The following is an 18623-nucleotide window of genomic DNA, read 5'->3' on the forward strand; positions in this document are numbered from 1 at the left end:
TCTAACAAGGAACATTTATATTAGTACATTATCTTGTGGGTACCATCCCCATCAAGGTTTTCCTCTAATCAAGGGTTTCCCTAGATAACATATCTGGTGTTATTGTTTATGAGTATCTTGTTGTGGTTTCAGTTTATATTACTCATATGGTTAAGTTTGTTTAAGGTTGATAGTTGTGATAATAGTTGGATAACTAATCTCCCCCCCCCCCCCCCACCCTTAGTGGACTATATATTATAACAATTGGTATCAAAGCATTAGGTCCTTGAAGGACAAGCTTAACAACTTTGGGAGATTGATGGAAAATCATTTTAGAAAGAGTAGTCCTAGAATTGATGGGGCCAACAATGACAGTTGGAAGAAAAACATGGAGACTCATTTGTTGTGCATGGGTTTGGGATATTGGATCTTGATAAAGAGTAAGAAGACAATTTTTGAAGAAGAAAAGCTTAAAGGATGTAGTGAAGAAGAGAGAGATCTATTCATGTGTAACATGAGAGAAAGAGAAGCTCTACTAACATCTATTCCAAAGAATGAATATAGTTAGGTAAAGTCACTTATAACATCTTATGAAATTTGGAAAACATTAGAATCTACTTTTGAAGCTGATTATCATGTAAAGAGAATAAGATTACAAAATTGGATATGTGCATTTCAAGATGCTAGAATGATGGAAGATGAATATGTAAGAAGTTATATTGGAAAAATATTAGAAATTGTTGCAAGAAGTTAGTCTCATGGTGGAACCAAGGAATATGATGAAGTTATATGGAAAATCTTGAAAAGTTTGACACCACCATTCAAGCCACTAGCTTAGATGATTCAACTAGTAATGCCCTACACTAAGGATTTCACAAAGGAAAAAATGCTTTGAAGATTAGAATTAGTAGAAGAAAATCTAAGATATTCTAGAGATCTAGCAAGAGTTGAAATATCTTTAATGCCCTAAAAATTTGACCTAATCTGACAAGGAGTGCAAGCACATGTGGAGATTTTTCTGGTAGCAACAAATCTAATGAAGACAAGAAGATTAAGGAAGGAATAGCCCTTCTTGTGAGAAGAGAAAAAGATGTTAAGAAAATCTTTTAATGTTGGACTTATGATGAATTTGGTCATTATGCATATAAATTTCATAAAAGAGAGAAAAATTATAAGGGAAAGTTCAAGCCTAGAAGAGATAGAGATAGAAACTATTTGTATGCAAATGAAGATGAAGAATCTAATGAGAAAAGTAAAAGTGAAAGTGATGATGAATTGGGATTTGTGGCTATCAAGAAAGATAATCTTGATAGAGAAATTAGAGAAGAAAGAGCTCTAATTTCCCAAGTTGAAAAGAAATCTAATTGGATAATTGATAGTAGTTGTTCACATCACATGACTGGTGATATGAATAAGTCTGTTAAGTTCAAGAATCATGATGGAGATATTGTTAGAGTTGGTAACAATGTAACCTATCATTAACAACATGATTTTGCTGCTAAGCTCCATTAACAACAACATTATTTCTTTAACTGGTTGGATCAAAGACAGAGTTATGAAGGAAGAAGAGGAAAGAAAAGACAGAGAAAAAGCCAGACTGGTGGTCGACACCGCAAAGGACAAAATCAACAATGGTCAGGACCAGGAGGATCATAAGGGTGCACTAGCAAGAGGTTAAGGAGAACTAGATGGCCTATGAGGCTGCTAAGGCCATGTAAGACCTGGAGAGAAAGAATGAGGACTAATCCACTACCTGCTCTTTTGTCTTAATCTATTTTTTGGCTTTTTGTTAGGGCTTTTGCCTTTGTCATTTCTATGTAGTTTCTATTCCTGGTCTTTTCTATGATCTTTTTTTTTAGGCTGGGCCTTAGGATTATTATTAGCCTTTGAACTTGAACTCTTTTGGCTACTCTTTTCATGCTTATTATCAGCCTTGTTATTGTTTTAACTCTTTCGTTTTAGGGTCCATGTAAAACCTGTTTATCTAATAAAAAACAATGTAACCTATCATATAATAGGAATTGGATCCATGATGGTAAAACTAACAATGATGATGTTTATTTTGTTGATGGATTAAAGCATAACTTGTTGAGTGTTAGATAGTTGGTGGACAAGGGTTATTAGTTGAAGTTCACTAAGAAGACCTATATTATCAAAGACAAAGATGGTAAGTTGATTGGAACTATCACTAGATCTAGAGATAATGTATTTCAGTTGAATCCTATTGAAATGACATGTTTGGTAGCTAAAGTGGATAACAATTGGTTGTGGCATAAAAGATTTTGTCACATAAACTTTGATAATATTGTGAAGGTTAGTAGCACTTTTGTAGTTAGAGACTTGCCTAAGATTACAAAGCCTATTGTCTGTAAAGAATGTATTTTGGCTAAGCAGAAGAAAGTATCATTTCCTAGTAAAAAGTTCACTACCATAGAGAAGCTGGAGATCATTCACATAGATCTGAATGGTCCCTTTAGAAGAAGAGGATTCTATGGTGAAAGGTATTTTATGATTTTTTATTATGATTTCACTAAAATGATGTGGGTAGCATTTCTTATAGTGAAATTTGAAATTTTTGAGAAGTTTAAGATATTTAATAATAGAGTTGAGGATGAAACTAGTGTTAAGATAAAGTGTTTGAGATCTGATAGAGGAGGATTATTCATCTCTAGAGAGTTTAACATAATTTGTGAAGATAATGGAATCAAAAGGTAGATATCTTCACCTAGAACACTAGAGAAAAATGGGATTGCTGAAAGAAGGAATAAGTTTATAGCACAAGTAACTAGAGCAATATTGTTTGAGAATGATGTTTCTAAGAGATTTTGTAGAGAAGCAGTCAATACAATAGTATATAGTCTGAACAAAGTATAGATAAGAAAAGTTATGAACAAGACACCTTATGAACTATGGTTTGGTCATTCACCATTAGTTAAGTATTTTAGAATATTTGGAAGAAAATGTTACATTAAGAGAGATAATGACATTGGTAAGTTTGTTCCAAGAAGTGATGAAGGTATCTTTCTTGGTTATTCATTGAAAAGCAAGGCATACATATGTTTTAACTATATAACTAAGATAATAGTTGAATGCATAAATGTAAGGATTGATGAAAAGTTTTGAACTAAGAAAAAGATGGTAGAATATAATTTAGATGAAGAAGAAGATAATTATGGAATTGTTAGATAGAATGCTAAAGTTTTCTTTGAGACTAACAATAATTTGCAGAATGATGTGCTAATTGTTGAGTAAAGAGGAGATCAAAGATTTGAACCTAGAGAAGAGATAAGAGTTGAGATGTTAACTCCTACCTCTAACAAGAATTTGACAAAGAATAACCCACCTGAGAAGATAATTGGAAGCAAAGACAAAGATGTAATGACAAGGAACATAGTAAATGATGAGATATGTTTGATATCTCAAGTTGAGCCTAATAGCATAGATGAAGCATGTAAAGATGATCATTAGATTCAAGAAATGAAGGAAGAATTGGATCAAATTATGAAGAATGATACATGGGAGTTAGTTCCTAGACCTAAAGACAAGAATGTGATAGGAACCAAATGGATATTTAAAAACAAGATGAATGAGAAAGGTGAAATTGTGAGGAACAAGGCTAGACTTGTATGCAAGGGATATTCACAACAGGAAGGCATAGACTATGAGGAGACATATGCACCTATAGCCAAAATGAAAGTAGCAAGGATGTTCTTGGCTTATGCAACAAATAAAAAGTTCAATGTTTATCAGATGTATGTTAAACCAACCTTTCTGAATGAAGAACTTGAAGAAGAGGTATATATTGAGCAACTTGAAGGTTTTCCTTTATCAAAAGACAAAGACATGTTATGCAGACTAAAGAAATATTTATATGGCTTGAAGTAAGCACCTAGAACTTGGTATGAAAGGTTGGACAGTTATTTGGAAAATCTTGGATTTGCTAAAGGTATGACATATAGTAACTTGTATTAGAAAGAAGTTGAAAATAGTTTGTTGATTATTATAATATTTGTTGATGACATTAGCTTTGGAGGTAATGATGGAGCAAGTGATAAGTTTTCTAAAGAGACAAAGAATGAGTTTGAAATGAACATGATAGGAGAAATGATTTTTTTCCTAGGATTACAGATTATACATAACAGTGATGGTATTTTCATTTCACAAGCTAAGTACTTGAATGATTTGTTGAAAAGGTTTGGTTTGGAAAGTTGTAAACCTATTGGTACATGTATGATAAATGGTCACAAGTTATCCAAAAAAGATGAGACATCTAAAATAGAGTAGAGGAAATAAAAATCCATGATTGGAGGTTTGCAGTATCTAACTCATACTAGACTAGATATAGAAAATGTTGTTGTGATTGTAGCTAGATTTCAAGATGATCCTAAGGAATAATATTTTGTAGCAGTGAAGAAAATATTCAGATATTTGAAAGGGACATCTGACTATGGAATTTGGTATGAAAGATTGAGTGATTTCACTCTATTTACATATACTGATGCAGATTGGGAAGGTAGTATGGATGATAGAAAGATAACTAGTAGTGGAACATTCTTTCTTGGAGGAAGATTAGTTTCTTGGTTAAGAAAGAAGCAAGATTGTATTTTGTAGAGTACTGCTAAGGCAGAGTATGTTGCAATAGAAAACAATTGTAATCAAGTTATGTGGATGAAGAAAATGCAAAAGGATATCACAATTGAGTTTGAAGAACTTGTTATCATTAGTACAAGTACAAAAAGTATGTCTAAGAATCATGAGACATCTAAAGTAGAGTATAAGAAGTATAGATTCATGATAGGAGGTTTGTAGTATTTAACTCACACTAGACCAAATATAGAAAATGTCATTGTACTTTGATAATAAAAGTACAACAAGTATAGCATATATCTATTAAGTATCATGTGCTGAGAGAGAAAGAAGTAGAAAGAAGATCAAATTAGATTATGTGAGTACTAAAGATTAGATTTTAGATATCTTTATGAAGCCTTTGTCTAAAGATACTTTTGAGTACTGAAGAGGTATGCTTGCCCCTTCCTACTTCTGAGTAGATGATGCAGAGAGTACATCAGTCTAGTGGTATAGAGCACTATTATTAGCTTGGAATGAATGCTAATGCTTCTTGTATGGGGGAGTATCTGTGATGATCTGAGGCAATGAGGAATCTTGGTATTTGGTATTGAATAATGTCTTTGGACACTCAAGTTGGTTGATGACTTGGTGCAACATATTAGCAATTTATATTTAAAAATTGGTATGTTGTAACATTGAGATTGAGGTCTTTGAAATTGATGTCAATGGGGGAGAGTATGCATGAAAAAAATCTCCTAAGGCATGAGGGAGAGTATGCATGAAAGAAAGAACTCCTAAGAAATCGGGGAGAGATATCTCTTTAGAGAGATTTAGAAAGATTCATGAAAGGAAGCATGAATATCCATCTGATGTATTGTGAATTTTTTAGTGTGAAGTAAACAATTGATGTCTAAGAAGAAAGAGTATGCACCTATTTTTTTGAGATTCCTTTTAGTGTGTGGAAAAATGATGCCAATCTCAAAATCCAGAGCATTTTAGACTTGCTTGATGGAGACGATTTGAGAAGATGAGAACAAAGCAACAACAAAGTATTACTTGGTATTCTTGGAACTTGGATTTTTTTCATCTATGTTTCCATCAATGCCAAAGGGGGAGATTGTTAGCATGAATGCTGATGATACTAAATTAGGGGAGTATCTTAAGCATTGGAGAGTATTGACATGTTGCATTCATGAATGTGTTTGTCATTGATGTCAACATAGCATGGTTTATGTAAAGACCATCTAAGTAGCAGACAAAGATCTTGATGGTACAAACAATAGTTTGATTTTTTGGTGATGCACAGTTATGGGCATGTTAAGTATAGTGTTTTGATGAAATGGTTAAGTGCATAGAGTTTAAGTTGAAGATGCACAGAAGTTGTACCTGATTTATATAGAGCTGTTCAAAGGTAGAGTATTGGAAAAATAGTTCTTGATATTTTTTTTGCTAGATTACATTTGAGATGTAGTAGGAAGATGCACATTTAGGTAGTGATAGAGGACAATCAGTTGATGGCATCAGTAAGTGCACAAGCCTTAGTATCACACATGTGAAGTTTTGTATAGATTGTAAGCTAACAGTGCTATTGTAATTAATTAATTATCTTATTATAATTAATTGGGAAAGCCTCAAGGCCAACTCAAGGAATTATAATGAAGACATGGTATAAAGGAAATATGTTTTCCTTGTTTGTAATGTGAAATATATGTTGTGTTCATTGCAAGAAGTGCGAAGTGCAAAAAGAAGCAGAGTGCTTATTGAATGTGCATAAACAATCCAAGGGATTATTGGATGCAAGATTTGTGATCTGGTTACAAGATCAGAAGGAGAAAAAGTTTGGTTAATAGAATAGTGAAAGATGAAGGAATAACATAGTACAATTCTATTATTCTACAAGGAATAATACAAAGATCATTTGGATAGTGGGTTTATTGGTCTTGCCCTTGAAGCTATTTGGGTAGTGGGTCCAACTGTCTTCCAAAACTCCTAATAGGGTTGGCACAACTCTTAACATGGTTGGAATCTCCTAACAGGAATTCAAAGTCTCCTAACAAGCACTCATATGTACTAAATGTATTCATAGACTCCTAATAGGGTCCATCCTCTAACAAGGAACAATTATATTAGTACATCATCTTATGGTACCATTCCCACTGGGGTTTTCCCTTTGATCAAGGGTTTCCCTAGTTAACATATCTGGTGTTATTATGTATGAGTATCTTGTTGTGGTTTCAATTTATATTACCCATATGGTTACATTTGTTTAAGGTTGATAATTGTGATAATAGTTGGATAACTGATTCACCCCCCACCTCTCAATTATATTAGTGGACTATATATTCTAACATAATGATCAAGTTAAATTTGAAGAAGAAATGATAGATATGATGATAAAATTTAGGATTACACCCTTAGAATTGGGAGATGGATCCCCAATGGCTTTGAACAAATATATAGATTGCAAATGGAAGTGGGTACTAACCATAGAGAAGGAAATAAGAGAAACTACATTAGGATAATCTATGCCATATTTGGGTAAGACACATATGTTTATAGCCCTTAAAGACTCAGTAAAGAAGTTTATGCCAAGAGATAGGCCATACAAAATTTTGAACAATAAAGCTCATTAAATTGAGCAAGATAGTATTCAAGTATGGAAGGAAGTATTTGAAGTGCTCACTCCAATCATTGATCCCAAAGAAGGTAGATATGCAATTGATTTTGAGGATGTATACAAGAAAGAGGTTGCTAAATTAACTAAAGAGATCAAGCAACTAGTACATAAATATAAACAATAGGAGGTTGTTACTGTCAAAGATATATCTGACACACCTCCACAAAACCTAAATGTTCTTACTAAGGAAGACATGTAGAGTCTCATGTTAGATACAAATCTACCTCGTACAAATCTAGTTTTGTTGCAAGTGGTAGATTATCCATAGATTGAGACTTCAAAGGCTAAAAATGCAGAGGATACATCAAGAATAGAGGATACATGTGTCAAGTAATAGGGTAAGGCAATCATTGTGTTTACACAATTGTATGCCTACTCCTTAGATAGGAGAGAATAAATTAAAGGTCAAAGGCACAAAGATGGTAGTGGAACAAGTGACACCAAAGGAGCAAGAGAATTCATTAGCTCTTGTATAGTTACCGAGTGAAAAGCTTGCAATATCATTGGAAAGAACACTTGAATAGTAGGTGACACCTACTCAGAAGAGGCAACAACAAGAAAAGAGATTAAATTACAAAGGGAAATACTTGTAACTATCACTACCTAATGATACAAATCCCAGATCTCATGTTTTGACTAAGGTAGATGAACTAGATGATGAGTCAGTTAGTCTAGGTGAGGTAATCACTTTACCCATGTATGACTTTAATAATTTGACACTTGAATAGATGCATGAATTGAAAACCTTGTTGAGCCATAAGGCAAAGCAAGAACAATTAAGAAGAGAGCAAAAGAAGAAATAGGTACTACACATTGTTAGAGATATTTTTGTGGATGTATTTGGCATAATTAAATTAGATGGTCAACATCCAATTTTGGATCAATTAGTATATATAGTTGATAAAATACAAGAAGAGGATATTGAAACCAATGATAAACTCCTGAAGTGGTCTAAAAGAAGGTTTGAACATAAAGTTTAGGAAAAAAGTCTCTTTGGAACTTGTAAATAGACAAGCAGAGCTTTCCAAATTAGTCAGAAAATTACAATCAATTTTGAACACTATTCATTCATTGTACATGAAGTTGAGTGATGTTGAAGTTTTTACATAGGAAAATCAATATTTCATTGATTTATTGAATTCAAATATGAGGGCAAGTGAAATTTCATTGGGCAAGAATAGACATTCAAGCTCACTCTCATATGATAAGTTGAAAACTGGTCAACAAAGGTTAGTCGAGCTCACAACCATAGATAGTGAGATTAGAAACAAGTTGATCTTAATCCAATTCTAATTGTTACCCCATTTAGAAATTATTAAAAAAGAAGTATCTATTACACACAATATTTTGAAGAAAGATAATCATTTTATACATGTTGTAGGTTTTATTGATCTAGTTTCCAAGCTAGAAATATAATTTCAAATTTTGGAGAACATAAAGAAAAAATGGATAAGCATCATCTATATTAGGAACAGTGGACATTCTCACAAGCCATTAATAATTTTTTGATAAGAATCATCTAACCCCAGCAACCCCAAGCCATTTGTGAAAAAAACACGGGGGATATAAGAAAGGAAAATAAGGGGGAAAGCAAAAAGGAAATCAGGACAAAGGGAAAATGCACATAATATGGAGGAGATACAAGCAGAAGTCAAAGACATTAGAGCATCCAAATTTTATAAATTTAGATTATAGTCTCAGGAGAAGTATTCATTTTTGAATGTAATGAGTGATGACTATGCATAAAAAAATATTTTTGACACTAACATCAAAGGGGGAGATTGTTGATTTCCAAGCCTATGTTGTCTATTAGTGTCCAAACACTTAGTCATTTACTAGGCAAGGATGACCGATCATCATTGTGACCAAGTCATCTAGGAAGATCCAAGCATAACAAAGGACTTATTTATTTTGCATAACATGCCAACAAAGTTAGTGATTGCTAAGCACCCTAGTAGAGACCAATCATAAATGTAAGCCAAGTTATTTTAATAGAGACTAAGTAAATTGAGAAAATAGTTTTTATGAGCAAACAGAGAAGCAAATGCATATAGAAGTTGAGTTCTAGTATGAATGACAATGATGACCAAGCGTTAGCATATTCAGATGCACGAAAAAATATGTAAACCAATTTGGCTGACTCTCATACGAGATTTAATATTTGTAGAGATAGTCAAGATATAGATTGCATGTCATCACAAAAGGTAATGATCCTAAGGAATATAAATCAACCAATTAGAAAATTAGATATAAACAAAAAAATGATAAATTGTAAACCACCAATAAAGATCTAAAACTTTCATAGAACATCTATTGAAGGAGGATTCTAACCCTAGAATCAAAGGGAGTATGGGTGATGGTATGCAACTGTATGTGTGTGTGATGAGAAGAATCAACAAGGACATAATAGAGCAAGAAAGGCTAAGTGTGGAGTTAGTTTAGACAAGGGCAATCAAAGCAATGAAGGACAAAAAGGAGATATAATATTGAGAGATTAGATCAAATATTGTATAGAGGAGATCCAAAAATATCTTGTAGAGAAAATTAAGGGTTAGGTACTTAATCAATTTTGAATTAGGGAAACCAAGTGATCCTAATAGGTCTATGTAAACCTCTTAACAGAGTCCTTACTTAATTGTAAATGTGAAATTATTGAATAGGGTAGGACTTAATAATCTTGAAGCTTTTAATAGGTCATACCCTTAAGAGGGTAGATCATATATTATGATCAAACATTGTAACCCTAACAGGTTGAATTTATTGTTGCAATAGTGAAGATTTCTAGGTTTCATCCCCACCCAAGTTTTACCTTCACATTGAAGTGTTTCTGGGTTACCAAATCATTGTGTTATATGTTGAATCTTTCATGGATTTGATGTATTTAATTTATGTTTCAACATTATAGTTTTAATGTTAGATATAAGATATGAGATGAATTAGGTGTGAATTCAGTAATTTGGTTTTGGAATTAAAGTTCAAGATCCTGATTCAACCCCCCTCTCAATATCTTGTTTCTCAACAATCCTTCCAACAATACCAAGTGTTATTTTTAGTGGTGTTTGAAAGCTTAGTAATAGAAGAAACTGAACATAGTTTCATGTCATATTATCAGTATAGAAAAAGAAGAGTAACAATATTCCATCCTTCATAATGGAAAGAAACTTTTTTTATACATATAATTAATATAATATAGATTGTTAAGACAAATTGTGCAAAAAGATAATCAGGAAGATAAGTATGAATAATTTCCTTGGGTAAGAAAATGTTTGATCAATTTAACTTGAATTTTTTTGTGATAATTATTGGTGAAATGATGAGCTTGATTCAAGTGATAGAAATTGAGGATTATAGATGTATATAAAACTTATGTTGCAGTTACAAGATTGTGTATAGGTAAATAACATTATCAATGAGTCAATTGATGTGAAACAAGTTTTATATGTAGGAATAACTATGATATGTGCAACAATGATCAAGATTAGAAGGCATAAAATTAAATGACATATTATGAGCCATTTTAATGTGGGAAAAATGTAGGTAACACTTGGCACAAAAATGAGAAAGAAATGTTCTTGTACCACATTGATCACACATTCAATAAGATGTATAGAGTAATGAATTACAAAATAGAGTGTAAGAATTATTCTTGCATAAGAATTAATCCTATTATTTCACATATTGAAAAATGGTTTGAAATGAAAAAACATTGATTTTTTTTTTGGTTTCATGATATATCAAGATATCATCATGAACATACTCAAGTGATTTCTAATAACTTGAGATATTTTTTAAGAAAGGAAATCCTAGATTTGATGGAACCAAAAATGCATTGCAAAAAAATAAAATGATTATACATCTTAATAGAATTGATGAAAATTGTTTTAGGATTGCAAAAAAATTCAAATAACCCTCCTTGAACCCAACAAATCTTGATGATATTACTAATGTGAAGGAAAATGTTAAGACCAAGGAATCTTTGTTAAGTTCAGTAATAGGTGCAGGGATGACTAATGTCATGCAATTGGAGACAACTAATCAAATTTAGAAAAGTTATAAATTATTTATGAAGGAGATACAATAGTGAAGATGTAAATATTGTAGAGATTGAAAGGAAAATAAGAAATAATGATAATGGGTGAGGCTACAAATATATCTTCTTTCATGTTGAAGGTGAATGAGATATTTTGTGACATCAAATATGCTAAAGGAACACTTGATGAAGATGTGATTACTTCAAAGGTCAATGTAATTATTTTTCCAAATTAATGCCAATACTATGAAGAAGCGAGTTACAAATTAGATCTTAAAAAAAAAAACATACTAGGTGAAATAGATACCATTTATGTCAAAAAAGAAGAAGGTAAAAGCCTTATTAGTGATGGTTGAAAATGGAAATCACATACCTCAAGGAACCGTGCTAGTGCCCTCATCATGTCTAGCAACTGATTTAGGTCTCAAAAAATCTTGTAAGAACACATACATATTTTAGTTCATGATCCATAAAATAGCATAAAATATAAACCTTTGTTGAACTATTGTTATAGCTAAATATTCATTGCTGCTTACTTCCAGACAACATGCTCTTTATATCAATTCATTTTTTGTTGTCTCTATCTCTTTAGTTGGATTTGGATCCATCACAATTGCAAGAATTTTCAAATTGATTTTTTTTGCGCTCTTTTTGACCATGCTTGGGATTAGTAGTATATGCAATACCATCATTTTATAATATTGTCACTTCCATATCAAAACTATTTGCTCTTGTATGCGACATGATTTTTTCCTTTCCCTAAGCATCAATTTGTGACAAAAATATCATTAAAATAATCAAAATAACTTGAAAAAAATATTGAAAACAACATAATAATATAACATTTTGTACAATTACTATGACACTAATTTTTACACTAAGGTTTACCTTCACTGAAGAAGGGGTGGGAGGAACATCTCCACCTCTATCATCTGATGGATTCATGTCACCTTATGAAGATGATTAAATATAAAAACATCAACATAATGAAAGTAATAGATGACTTAGGAAAAATAGTTATTAATAAAATGGTATATCGTATTTTGGAGTTATTGCTTAGAAGTAATTAGTTCACATGTTATATATATAGTACTTACCAATCCCATGATAGTAACTTTTTTTGTATCTATGTGATTCGAATTGTAATCTATTAATGACTATTCCCCTACACTTATTGATTTTCTTGCACATAAAAAATATGATTTCCCTAATGCGCCATAAAAATATAATTGGGCCACTTATTAGTTGACCTAGGATGCATACTATTTATAAAACCTGCAATTTTCCCTATTGTTTTTGGCCTTCCATCAATGTACACATAATGTCTTTTACTTTGATCATTTTCTTTCCATTGTAGATAATTTTCTGATAGTGCATACCTACACATATTTTTTATAATTGAACTATCCACATCCAATTATTAAAATTTGTAACAAGGTCCTACGCACTCCATCAATTCAACAACTTTGTTACAATTGTTAGAATTTTTTAAGAATAACTGAGAGGGGGGTGAATCAATTATTCAACATCCAATAATGTCCAATCTAAACTTTCTAATAAAATAGAGATGAATCAGAAGTACTATCCCTTTTACTTTATTATCATGCATGCAATTAAACATTAAACAATCATGAAAAGTAAACATGCATCACACCATAACACAAAGGATTTTGATGACCCAAAAACCTTTCAGGAATAAAAAGGTAAAATTGGGGTGGGTATGACACCCACAAAATAACTGTGCAATTGATTTCAACCACTTCTGATGGTTTGCGTTGTTAAAGGCCTTACACACTATCAGATGTGATCTTGTTAAAGGATTTCTACACCCTGTTAGGAGTGTGCCCTATTAGAGGACTTAAGAACATTCAACTTAGAATTCCACCTTGTTAAAGGATTTACGTAGAGCTGTTAGGCCCACCCAAGTCAATGGGATTTACAGTCACCTTCACAAAAGAATCTTCTATCCCACTCTAAGGATCTCCTATCCTTCTCCTAAGGATCTCTTATCCTTCTCTTGAGGATCTCTTATCCTTCTCCTGGGGATCTTCTATCCTTTTCCTAAGGCTTATCGACCTAGCTATTAAGCTAACCTAGCAATGTAGGATTTCAATGTCTAATACAATGGTAAGAGAGTATTAGAAAGGTTTTGACCTGATAAAGATTGCAACCCTAACCTTGCAGATTTTAGATCACTCTTCAGTTCCTTTATTTGCTTGGCTTTTCTCCCTTGCAATGCTAACAACTTTTGCACCCTTCAAGATTTGTCTCCTTGAGTTCTTCTACTTGTTATGCCAATGCACTCTATGGTCACTTGATCAACTCAGAGTCTTGATGCTTTGTACTTACTCCTCATTGTGTCCTCTTCTTGACACTTTACACTAGCCTTCTCTTGGCTTTTTCTCATGACCACACTTATGACCAACTCTCTCTCACATGTACACTTGATTTTTGACCTATAACTCCTTATAAAGAAGTTCCGTTCTTAATTTCCCACTCAAATCTTGATTTGATCTGAGAAAATGATATTGTTTTCCCTCCAAATTATTTCTTCTAGAATTTTCATGATAAGTCCACTAGAATTCACCTTGAATTGGTTTTCATGGTTTACATAAAATTTTGTGACATCTACTCATCATCCTTATCATCCAACTAATTCACAAAATTCAATGTAACAAACTTATCGTTACTGATCTGGCGAATCTTTTGTCTTAACAAATAATGCAACAACTCGGCATCATTGATTTACTGATGCTCGAAACCTTCTGTGTTACTCGGCTTCTACTATATTTACTGATGCTTGAAACTTGAACAATCACTCGACACCTGAAGGATTGCTCAACACACACTGCAATTGAACTTGCTCGGCTTTAACTAAGAATTTTCTCTGCTCTAACTAGCTTGCTCAGCTTTCTCAAATGAACTTAGTTAGGCTTTACAAATGACTTAGTTAACCCTTACATCTTTGATGTGTCTTAGTGTGTCCATCCTCTTAGAGTATTTCATCAATACACTATTTCATCAATGGCTTAGCTGATCCTTATATTTTATTACAACATCATAACTTCAACCTTTCTCTAGGTGCTCTAGTTACATCTTATTGATTGCCTCCACCTTGTTAATCAACCAATTTATAGTATTTGGATCACTTAAATGATTTTCATCCTTGAAAGTAGCAATTTTGACATCAATGACAAAAAAATGATTGAAAACATTCTTTACCAGTTCCATTATTCTTCATTCATGATCTTTTCAATCATTTCCAACAATAACTGTCCTTTATGCCATCCATTGAAAATAGGACCAAACCATGCAATGATAATGGAGATATGTAATATATCTTATCATTAACACAAAAAACAATGTTAATTGGAGGTAATTCCTTGAGTTCCCATTATTTATGAAGATGTGTGTACCTTAAGAGAACCTTGATGTCACCATTTGTCTCATCATCATAAGAACATGACCCTCCTATAGCAAGGAAAAATTGCATGCGTTTGTTGAATTTTATTCTAACGTTTTGACCTCAAGTTGGGGTTCCTATTGTAGAGATACTACATGTCTCACTTTCATCTTCTATTCCTCCATTTACCTCACTTAAGGAAGAAATATATGAAAAATGCCTATTTGGTGGTACCTGCAACCCATCAAATAAGAGATACACTTGAAAGAGTGAGGTATTTTGCTAAATGAGTGTAATGTTGATGAAGTCGGCCTAAAGTTGATGTTGAAGGTAAAGAGAAAGAAAGAAACTAATAAACTATTTCTATAGGGTGTATTTAATTATACCTATTGATCCATATCACTGTGTAGGATCCTCATCAAAGGTGTTAAATTTCTTGCATATGTAAATCATTTATCTTAAGTTGGTTACAAATTACATGATACACATGCTAAAAATTACATAGAAAATAACATGAACAACATCATAATCATTGTATATTTTTATTCATTACCTCTACTTCATGTGTGCTAGCTATGAAAGATCCTCAATGAAAGGGGTGATGATTTCCTTTTCCTATTTCCACAAAGGGTGACAATCATGAAATTTAATAATTATAAGTAATCAATACCAATAATTGAGCATTATAACACATAATCATACTACATGTATCATAAACCACCTATGTTATTATTATTAGAATTGAATATAGTTAATTAATTATACCATGCCATTAGACTTCAACACGAATTAAATTAATCATGAAAACATATAATAACTTAAACAAATCTCTTTGAATCTATCAATACCTCATATATTTCATTAATCATACTTCATACATTTAATTCATCATGTCATTTATCATCTTCTTCATCTATCATAGCATCATAACCATGATGATGATGGTAATGATGATAAAGACAATGATGATAATGCTGATGATGATGATCATCACCATGACCATCATCATCGTTGTCACCACCACCACCACCACCACCACCACCATCATTGTGATCATGATCATTACCATCATCACTAGCATCATCATCATCATCATCTTCTTCTTCTTCTTCAATGACTAACTATCAATCATGATCATCATATAATGCATCTTCTACTTCTTTGTTATCTTATTCTTCAATTACACTATACTTTACTAGTCTTCCTCTTGGATTGTATCTAAAAATAAATGACCAACTTGATTCATGTAGAATTCTAAAGTAAAACACTTGCTCACATTGGATTGGAATAATATAAGGCTAATTTTTGGCTGGCTCAAATGAACTTTTATTAATAATTGTAAATCCATTATCATGTTTTCAGTAACAGTCTATTAGGGTCACTTTGATTGAGTCATAGCTTGTACCATATGATGACAAATAAAACTAGTTTGAAGGAATTAAAGTCACACTCAAGTATATCATCCAAATTAGCATAGCATCAATTTTTAGATTGTTGAGGATGCATGTCATTTGTAGATGAAATATTAGTGACCTCAAAGATTGCAGTTATCCTAGAATGACAAGTTTTTTTCATGTCATCCAACTTTTTTATGTGAAATTTATGACCATGTTAGTGCATAGCTTTGTGGTGCTTGACCTACAATTTTTCAAAAATGTCAAAATTATTTTCATCGATCCATAAGTTGATATCAAACATATGGGTCATGATAAATAAACTTATATGTATTTTTTATGCCCTACATACAAGTGCATACTTTTTGTGAGCAAAAATTTGGGTCCCCTCTTTTTCCTTTTTTGGGTCCTATGTTGGGATCCACCTTTTGGCTTTCAAGCCTCAGTCTTTAGGTTCCATTTCTTGTTTCTAGAAGTGGGACCCTTTTTTGTGTCATTTCTCTTAGGAGGTCTTTGTTTCTCCACCCAAATAAATAATGAAGATTATTTCAACTAAAAAGAGTCAGACTTAGGGATCCGTGAATCCCCCTCTCCTCATATTTTTCAACATAGTGGGATAGATTTCTAGCTAGGGCTCCTAAGGAGATCACATGGTAGAAACTCATCCAAGGAGGTAAAAGGGAGTAATTAATGTTCCCTAAAGGTAATAATTACTAGTATTTTAAGGACAATAATATAGCTCATTTTTACTTTCTCTAAGCAATTGAAATTGTACTCTCTAGGAAACATCATGATGAATTTCAATTTCTAGGGTGCTATGATTTCCCAACTTGTTTGATTCAAGTTCTCATAGAGAGACAAATCTAGAAGGTGGTGTGAGTGTTTAGGTAGACATACACAAATATTACACAATACTTTTTTAGGTTAGTAGTTTTTTTCCTCTATTTTCCCTTTCCTTTTATTTCATTTTCCTTTCTTTGGGCCCTTTTCCCTTTTGGGTCTTGGTGTTATTTTTGGTGTGATTAGTTTAGTTTCTTGGTAGAGGTTGGCTCTTTCTAATTGGTTACCACGTCATGGAAGGCAAAAAAAATTATCACCCCTTTTGGATAGAAATAGGCTATAAGTTGTCAAATAGTTTCTTCCTAAAAAGATAATAATTCCCCTTTGGTCCCTCTACTCTTTTGGGAGTTGGTGTGTCTCTATCACTACACCTAGTTTTTCTTATATTACAAAGGCATTTTTGTGTCCATTCACAAGTCCTACCCTATTTTTTAGTCCTATGTGTGTAGGGTCTAGATAATTGGGAAGCCTTTTCCTTATTGATAGGGGGTGGAATTGTAGGTATACCTTCCTTGGGTTGGTGTGGTTGTGGTGTCACTAGTTTCTAGCATACCCTTTTCTGCTCGAGTTAGGGACCATGAGCCCAAAGTTTCCCATTTTTTCTAGCCATAAATCATATGGAGGAATGGTGGTTTGGCATCCCCATTTTGATGGCACTCCCTAAATAATTCACTAATACTACTGTTGGGACATAGAGTTGTCCTCCTTAGCTCTACTGGTCTCATAACTGCTCCACTCTTGACATAACATTTTGTGGCTCCACCTTGAATATGTTTCTCTTTTTAATTTAAATGACTACCATGTCAAGTCCTATTGAGAAATTGAAATACATCATACCCTACCCTTATCTGCCACACATATAGGTATTAAAAACTTATTTTTCTATGTTGGACATACAAGTTGGCATGATACTCTCAGGTTTTCTAAGATGGTGATAAGAAAATGAATCTTAGTGATAGGATTGGTTCTATTAAGTAGGAGATGAGTCTATAACAATTGGTTATTATGATTATAGGTTCTTGAATTTGTGCACATGGCTTTTCTAGATTGTTAAAGGTAAGTTCCACTGTGACAAGGTCAAGTAATAGATATATTCAAAAATGAGCTCATGGGTATGCATGACACAAGATTCTCTTCCTCAAAAAGGACCAAGATAGACAAAGAATTTAAGAAACTACCATCGATCTTCAAGCATCAAGATTATGCATACCTCCATCCCTCCAAGGTGGATAATACACTAAATAATATTATGAATACAAATATTGGGGAATGGAGAGAGTTCCATATGCTCCATACCAATTTGGTGGCCTAAGGAACAATGGTGACCTCAAGGCCAAGGAAATTATAGACAATGGGATTGTATAGGTTAGATTCTTCCCTTATGCAATCCAATGCCCAGAGATGATGACAATTTACACACAAAAGTTTGACAGGAATATACACATGCTTACCCAAGTATTAAGAGATCATGTTGTAGTCATAAACAAGGTGATAATAATTCAATGCTTCTAGTGTGTAAATCTACTTGAAGCCCTGATACTAGGCTTGGATAAACTAATAAGATAGTTATAGGCTTCATGGATTCCTTAAGAATTTCAAAGATCTTGGGATCCTCTAGCTAGTTACAAACAATGGGCAATAGGCCTCTAGGCTTTCCCTCCCATAGATTGGGATGCAATTGAACCCATATCTCTAGAGGGGATAACAGTGGAAGTGATTAGTAGAAACTAC

At 32.7% G+C, this 18623-nt stretch overlaps 1 pseudogene; it reads left to right on the top strand.

Annotated features, from left to right (window-relative positions):
• The first annotated feature begins 1534 nt into the window (after positions 1-1534).
• Positions 1535-18623, top strand: part of LOC149529597 (ABC transporter G family member 11-like) — an 86611-nt pseudogene continuing 69522 nt past the window's right edge.

This window comes from Cupressus sempervirens, chromosome 11, assembly GCF_028749045.1.
Source record: "Cupressus sempervirens isolate cs-2001-9-10 chromosome 11, ASM2874904v1, whole genome shotgun sequence".
NCBI classification, from domain to species: Eukaryota; Viridiplantae; Streptophyta; class Pinopsida; order Cupressales; family Cupressaceae; genus Cupressus; species Cupressus sempervirens.